This window comes from Saccostrea cucullata, unplaced genomic scaffold (assembly GCF_032062105.1).
Source record: "Saccostrea cucullata isolate Sc308-1 unplaced genomic scaffold, CSIRO_AGI_Scuc_v1 ctg6968, whole genome shotgun sequence".
Taxonomy (NCBI): Eukaryota; Metazoa; Mollusca; class Bivalvia; order Ostreida; family Ostreidae; genus Saccostrea; species Saccostrea cuccullata.
This window is the reverse complement of record NW_026928069.1, coordinates 5,130-13,505: the sequence shown is the minus strand read 5'-3', so window position 1 is coordinate 13,505 and position 8,376 is coordinate 5,130. Positions and strand designations below refer to the sequence as shown.

At 37.6% G+C, this 8,376-nt stretch overlaps 1 long non-coding RNA gene across 1 annotated transcript; it reads left to right on the top strand.

Annotated features, from left to right (window-relative positions):
• The first annotated feature begins 1,596 nt into the window (after window positions 1-1,596).
• On the top strand, window positions 1,597-4,149 carry LOC134276297 (uncharacterized). Its single transcript, XR_009994018.1, has 5 exons — window positions 1,597-1,611; window positions 2,441-2,620; window positions 2,721-2,952; window positions 3,284-3,461; window positions 3,685-4,149. It is a non-coding gene; the product is annotated as an uncharacterized LOC134276297 (long non-coding RNA).
• Window positions 4,150-8,376: the final 4,227 nt, after the last annotated feature.

Below are 8,376 nucleotides of genomic sequence, written 5' to 3'. Positions count from 1 at the left end.
TTCTTTTAAAAAATGTCAACTCCCCTTTTAAACCAGGATGTTTTTGTACAAGTTTGGTTAAATTGTCCAGGTGGTTCTTGAGAAAAAGAAGAAAATGTGAAAAGTTTACCGACGACTCTATACAAGTTTGTTGAAATCCTTGTAACATCAATTTATCCTTCAGTAGTTTTTATTTTTATATGAATTAATCGTACATGAAGTCACTTTTTGTGTATCGAATAAATTGGGAGATTCTTCTAGCTTTCTTTTTTTTCTAAATACTTACTAATTTCGTTGTGTTTCATAACACTTGTACTTAGTCTAGTACTTCAAGGAAGAAGTTTTAGTAAATTTATATATCTCATTCTTGTTATTATGGATATTAGAATCAACATTTTTGCACTATTTTCGGTGCAGTATTTAATACATGTATATTTGAAGGTGAATGTAGATATGTATACATTATACATTCATCTTAAATACGTTAAAGGCAAAATTATCATTTTAGCTGAACACGATTCGTAAAGGAAATGAGTCCGCCATTTTCGATCAGACTCTCGCTATGTCTAAAGACCCCTATATGGATCCGGGCCACAATTAAAGGGTGAAGGTCAAATGGCTAAAATGTAGCACATGTAGGAAATTCATATGCCTCCCTTTCAATGATAAAAATAAAAATAACTCACATGTTTTAGATACTTTTGGGGTATAGAATAAAAGTAGAGTGTCTAAAGTTTACAATGATATGCAGCAAGGTGCATTTCAAGCAAAAATTATGCCTAGAAATAAGAATTGAAAAGAGCAGTCATTTGGTTTGTTTACACTTTTTTTGCCAAGCCAGAGCTATCCTGAGGTCATGACGTCAGAAGTTTACTAATAACCAGGGAATTCCACATTCAACACCCCTACTTCTGGATGTGAATATTTATCTGACACATTGCTCTATCATGTGGTCAAAGATATTTTGGAAATGAAGATTTTTAAAAAAGTTACAAAGAAAATAAAACACATGTTTTTACTATATAAGTCTATATGTAAGCTAATTGTGGTCCGGGTCCTTATGATGGGGTGTTTGAGGGATTTCCCTGAATTTATTTTTAAAGATATGACAATGAAATTTTGACAGGAGGTGGGTTATGCATTTTGAAATAGTTTCATAAAATTTTTTAAAAAATATTTAAACATTTTGAAATTAATTTTTATAAAAATTAAAATTTTTTGAGTGATTGAAAAAAAAAATTAAATTATGCATCCCAGAATGCAATATTTCAGGGGAATTGGTGTCGGTGAAAGAGGTCACATTAGTGCATCCATTGACCACGAAGATAGTTCCTTTTTAAAAATAGAAAAACTGTTTTGTAATGTGTATTTGCATGTGTATTCTTAATAAGGGGTCCCTTTGAAGTCATAGATGAAAGACGATGTGTTTATTGGAAATGACAGACAAGCTATCCATTGATTTCCCCCACCCAAAATAAGGCGCAATAAGAAGGTGGTGATTGGGCCAATATTTACTATAACATGTGCATGGATTTATTTTGCAGGAAAGCACGTGGAAATGGGATTCAGGCTTTGCCCGACTCATAATTGCACATGCAGGCAGAGGTTGTATATTGGAGTTTATAATTTCAGGTGAGTGGAAATTATATGATGTTGTGTAAAAATATGTACTTTTCACTAAAATAGAAATGGGGGTTGATGGGTTTGTCATTTCAAGGAAGATGGGGGGGATATAGTTTGTAGTTTTTGACAAAAACATTGATCGGTAAGTAAGTATGTATGTATGTACATGTGTGCGTATGTGTATGATGTGTCTTATGTATTTATGTGGAAGTTTTGGGTTGTGGCCTGGTGTTAATTTTTACACGTTTCTTATACGACTTTGTATAGTAGGTATCTTTTCGAATAATTTGGTTGGCCCTGAGATGGGCCGTTTTGTCTTCGTCTTGGCAACTCATGTCTGGTAGTAGGTGTGATCCTCTGGATTGCCTCCCTTGGACTGTAGGCTGGTGGGTTTGGGATCAAGTTGCTCTTTGTTGTAGGTGCACCCGGGTTTGGTCTTTCCTTTTCTAGCCGCCGCATGTTGTTTCATTAGCGTAGTTTTTCTCTGCATTTCTCGCCTTTTAACTGCTTTTCTCTTTCTGTATTCTCTGCGGTAGGCATATTCCTGGTCAATGCTTTTTAGGTACTGATGTGTGTGGCTGGACAGTGGCAATGTAATCTCTGCTGCTTTCATTGATGTTGCTAGTCCCGGACTGTTGTTTTGTCTTAAAATCTCAGCTGAGAGGATTCCTTCAGCATTTCTTGAATAGTTGGTGTGCTTAGGTAAAACTTCGCTGACTGCTCTGTTAAGACCCTCACATTTCTGAGTTGACGTGTTGAGTTTCATTTCCTCAATGGCACTTTGGCTAAGTCGCATCTCAAGAATGACTTTTAACAAGTGCTTGTCATTTTCATTCAGGTGCAGGGATGTCAGTTTGTTCGGAGCGAGGATATAAGACTGATTCCACCAGTTGTGTCTGTCTCCACCTTCACACACCACTGAATTCCTTCGACATTTTGAACAGTCTCCTGAGTAGCAGAGGATGGTACTTTCTACGACAAGAGGAAGTTTACTACAGATGATGTTGATGTCTCCAGTGTAGGTATCCATGAGTTTCTTATAGACTAAGCTGCACCGGGCCTTTACATCTTGTGCAAAAACTTTTCTCATCTGGTCTAACCTCATTCTTGTTTTGCAGGGAAACATCTCGGGGCTGAAGTGGGCACTGCGACACTGCCGGAACTGGGCTCTGCTGACATGGGTTGGGTCGGCCAGTCGAGTGACTTGCCAGTCTGGATGAAAAATTCGCATGGCATCTTGGAATCCCTGGGCTGACCGGGCATCACCGTCTGTTGTGGCGTGCTTCACCTTGAACCCGTCCGCTGCCAGATCTTCGCCTATGGATTTAGCCATCTCGTACTCTGAAAGAGGTGAGAACATTTCAATATTAGCTGTGCAGTCTTCATGACCCCCCGGACAATGAACATCATAACCATTACCTCGAAGCCAAGTTCCAGTCCAGCAAAGTTTGTTCTGCATTGCTGCGCCAATAATATACTGTTTGTTGGTGTTGGTCTCGCATGCAATGGCGTAAGCTTGTGATGCATTGTACATGTAGCCTGGCTTTTTGCTGCTACCGAAGGTTATGGAGTTGTAGCGTCCATCTATGGCAATGTCCAGTTCCTCTGGATGTTCTTGACCTTTGACCTGGTTGATGGCCTTAACCAGTTGTCTCTTCTCACCCATGTCTTTTTTATTCAGGGCTAGAGTGGCTGTGTTGACCTGGTTGCTGGCCCTTTGCATGGAACTGCGGTTAGGAGGTGGAATGTCCAAGGCAGCTACCATTTCCCGACTGCGTCGATTCCCCATGGAGGTGTTCTGCAGGGCTAACTGAAAGTTCCAGTTGATACTGGCAGGATTAGGGCCAGGTTTGTTAAAGGTAGGAATTTCAGTGTATAATTTATAGTAATTTGTCTGAAAATTACATACCGTACATAGTAGTCTCTTCTGCCATCCAACCCCCCATTTCCTCTGTCCTGAGTATTCCAGTGCTTGGCCTGGTCAAAGTGGCATTTGGCTGCATCATTAAACATTTCCAAGACCAATGTTATGTCAACAATGCGGTTTCCCTCAAACTCATAAGACGTCTCTTCATTTTTTAGCTCCTGGCATGGCTCAGGTCTGGGACGAAGGATCGGTGTCCTTGAGATGTTTTCCTGGCCTTCAGCAAGGGGATGTGCTGTCTCAGTCTCTGGGGATCCCTGGATGTTTGACGCTGAACTTGAAGCTCCTGCGACATTTGACGTAGCCTGATGAGCCTTAATATAACGAGTGTTCCCTTTTTTAAACCCAAAATTAAGATTTTTTCTTCTTTTACGGTCACCTTTCATTGTTTTCATGTGTAGTGAAGAGTGGATTTGAAAGTAAGATTGAATTATGACAATGTTTATTTGGACACATTTTAGTGGTATTTACTGCAATATATTCCTTTGACAATCACCTGTCAAAACAGACTCCCATAGGGTATTAAGATTACCTATACAAAGACTCTTAGCCAATCAGCTGCACATGGCCCCTCTTCACAGTCAGGAAAAAGGATATGGGGGTGGACTTAAAAATCTGTTTATTTTGAATGTTATGTACACTTTTATCAGTAATATGATACATCATTTGATTTATGAATAAATGTACTTTAAATGTTTACCCCTATTGTCACTCTCAAATTTTCATGATAGATTTTATATTTCTTAATTTAAGAAAATTTTATGAAAATATAGGGTACAGATCATCAAATTACCTAGAAATCTAAAAATCTTGTATTTTACATATTTAAGAGTGTGTGTGTGTTTAAGAGGTATCAACAACTTACTTGTAATAATTAGTTCCTTTTATTGTCTAACAGTTTTTACATATTTCAATTTTAAAATTTCATACTTGCCATTTTTTGCCATTTTGTTTCCTGTATTGCCTTAGTATACACAATATGTAATTTTACATGTAGATATCAACCAATTTCAATCAAACTTGGATATTAGTTAAATAGTATCTAAGGATTTCAAATATGGCCTTAAAATTTTTTAATGAATTTTATGCCTCCATATTGGATCCGGGCCACAATTAAAGGGTGAAGGTCAAATGGCTAAAATGTAGCACATGTAGGAAATTCATATGCCTCCCTTTCAATGATAAAAATAAAAATAGCTCACATGTTTTAGATACTTTTGGGGTATAGAATAAAAGTAGAGTGTCTAAGGTTTACAATGATATGCAGCAAGGTGCATTTCAAGCAAAAATTATGCCTAGAAATAAGAACTGAAAAGAGCATTCATTTGGTTTGTTTACACTATTTTTGCCAAGCGAGAGCTATCCTGAGGTCATGACGTCAGAAGTTTATTAATAACCAGGGAATTCCACATTCAACACCCCTATTTCTGGATGTGAATATTTATCTGACACATTGCTCTATCATGTGGTCAAAGATATTTTGGAAATGAAGATTTTAAAAAAAAAGTTACAAAGAAAATAAAGCACATGTTTTTACTATATAAGTCTATATGTAAGCTAATTGTGGTCCGGGTCCATATTGAGCGGCTGACTTAGTCACTGTTCAATGTAATCAATTGTCTTCATTGTAGACTGATGTATTCTAAACAGCCCTTGGCGACAAAAAATAACTGTACACTTTTAATAAGTTAATGCAGCGAATAAAGATACCAAAGATTACAATAGTTGTACGGGTCAGTGCAGTATACACACACATATACAATGCAACTGCTATTAAATGTAAACAAAGCTAATGCAAGATAACCAGCACGAACTAGGATCGCCATTTCACGCCGATAACCATGACAATATAGCAGTCAGGTGTAAAAAAAAAATGCGAAGATACCCTGGTGCTTATATCGTAGACAGTAATATCGAAAATGGCGTTTGCCTATTTACGAGTCGTGTACAGAGCAGGAGCTCCATAATCTTATAAAACCATGAAAAATACCAAATGTCGATGATGTTTTGTCTTTCACAACCAACTGGACGCTTTAAAGCAGGAAGAAAAAAAATTCTTTAATACCCCCGGTACAAGAACATCAACCTTACTCAAAGACCTTTACAAAGTATTACGAATTGACCGACCAAAATCAATGAGAAAATAAGGTTGAGCACACGACCATTTGCTATTCTTAGATAACATGGATAATGCCATTGGACATCTGAGGAAGGATTAGATGTGTGAAACAAGACGTGAATTATAATGAGAGATATGTTCTAACGGTGACATTGCAGAAAAGCTTCGCACCATTAACATGTTACACGCAACATAGCCTGCTTTAATGAAAGAGCAGCATTACGATTTTTAAATAAATCTTTTTCTTCGTGCGTGATCTAATTTCACATGAAAACTGAGTTTGATTGAATGTTCCATAAGTCATGCCATATAAAACATTTTTAAAGTATCTTACGGGAAAGGAAAATGTTTCTATCATTTACTCTCTATAAGTTTTATCAACGAAATTGTCCTAGGCTGATAGAATTCCATGTACCGTATACAGCATTCCCATATCATTTATTTTTTTGTGCTCGGTTTTGACTTCCATCTTTATGATAATTACAAATTACACATGACGCAAGTGTCAAATATTTTATATCATTTAATATTGTTATAGCACAATATGATTTTGATTTAATAACAAAACAAAAAAAAAGTCTGTAATATTTTTTTCAGTTTTGAAGCTGAAGCGCTTTTCCTTAATTTGTAAAATTTACATATATAATCAATGTTTCAGGAAAAATCAGTAATTATATACATTGGGTGGTTTCTCGACGCGACCGTGTTAACTTCTGCTTTACTTCTATTTATAATTGTTGAAAGGTAAAAATAACTATTATGATACAAACATCTATTTTTAGTACCTGACACTGGGGGAGGCCCACGGGTTTGGTAGGTATATGTAGCTCCGCGTCAAACCTGTTAGACGATAACAGTGACTGTTTCTTTGACAGGTCAGTAGAAGTGAAAGACACGTGTCTCCCCGATGAGACCTTGAAAACCGAAGTACCATGTCATTGTAAACGTTGGTACAATAAAGAATCGAAGCCTCACTCTCAGAGGAGAATCGATTGAATGATTGTAAAAATATGTTGTTTAAGTCCCTCTGGGGAATTTTCACTCGTATGGAGACGCCACAACTTGCCGGTAGAGATTCTTGTGTCCTCTTATAAGCATTATTTGCCATTAAGCAATGGAAGATCTTGTCGACTTTTACAGGTAACGGTTTACTTGAACATATATACCTGTATCATGTTCGGAGGTACAGAATTGATAACAGGTAAGAAAACGTCAAATGGTCATAGGTATGGTGTTAGGGGAAGTAACATGTGAAGACCGGGAGTTGATGGTAGGGTGTTTCTTCAGGGGCAACTTATATGTGCTTTGTAAATAGCACGTTATTTTCGTTTGATTACATATCTAAATATTTATATCGTAAAAGGGCTTCCGTACATTGTCCTTGTGTAAAAGTATTCCGTTAACTGTAAAAGTCAGCGATCCTCGTAAAAGTCCAAAAATTCGAGTCGGCACATACTGCGACACGGTATAAACGGTATCAACAGAAGGACCGACGTCTCACAGTGAGATACCAACTCGCGACGTAAGGATCTATTCTTTATTTCGCATCTCTAGTACAGACACTCTAGCCACTACACCACGCGGGTGACAGGACAGAAAAATCGAAGTGAACTATCTAATCGAAGGAAAAACAGCATTCAATCAATCAATCGTTGACTTGTAGCACAAAATAATTATTTCCTGATATACGTACAGTATATTAATTCATGTATGTAAAAATTTAATCGTCCATTGTGACCCAACCCAACCCCGGGGGATGATTTGAACAAACTTGAAGCTACAATACTTAAAGATGCTTCCTTGTAAATATAACCAATAATGGCTGTGTTGTTCTTGAGAAGATTTTTAAAGATTTTACCTATATTTTCCTATGAAAAACTTGGATTGTCCAATGTTGCCACCCCATAGTCCAGGGGGTCACGATTTCAACAAATTTGAATCTTCACTTGAGAATGCTTCCTTATAAATATGACCAATCATGGCATTGTTGTTCTTGAGAAGATTTTCAAAGATTTTCGTATTTATTCCTTTGAAAAACTTTGATGGTCATGAACGCTGGAAAAAAGTCTTCAATATGCATCTCGAGCTGCCGACCGAAAATATATCTGCAAATCCATTCACATCACCAGGAAGTGGAGGTACCTGCTGTACTGAATTGAGCCTGCCATCTGAATTTTAAGTGTCCAGTCTGAGAGCATCTATAGTACACGTCACTAGGCTGCGGAGTTTGTCTTCTTGCCGAGTGAAAGGGTTAGGGAAAAGTGTTTGTTGATTGCATTTGATTATTCTGTTGTTGAAAATCGAAAGAAGCAAACTGAGCAGAAGAAGCAAATGTGATCGCTGATCAGCATGGTCTATAGCTAGAATAATGTTGAAATCGGGATTTCTTTTTTAGGTCAACTCAGGTGACCAATTGCTATCCGATTTTGTCCGTCGTCGTGCGTTAACATTTGACCATTTTCAGCTTCTTCTCTGGAACCCCTGAACCAATCTCAACCAATTTTGGCACTAAACATCTATGGGTGAAGGGGAACAAAATTGTGAATTTCATGGTCCCTGCCCCCGTAGGGCCTGGGGGTGGGGCTAAAACCTCTGAGATTAGTGCAATATTTCACAATCTTCTCCTTTACTCCTGGACATCAAGCAGTCAAACTGTTGGTATGGTTGTAACCGGCATGCATTGAATCCTCTACCAAAATTGTGAAATTCATGGCCCCAGGGTCAGGGGTTC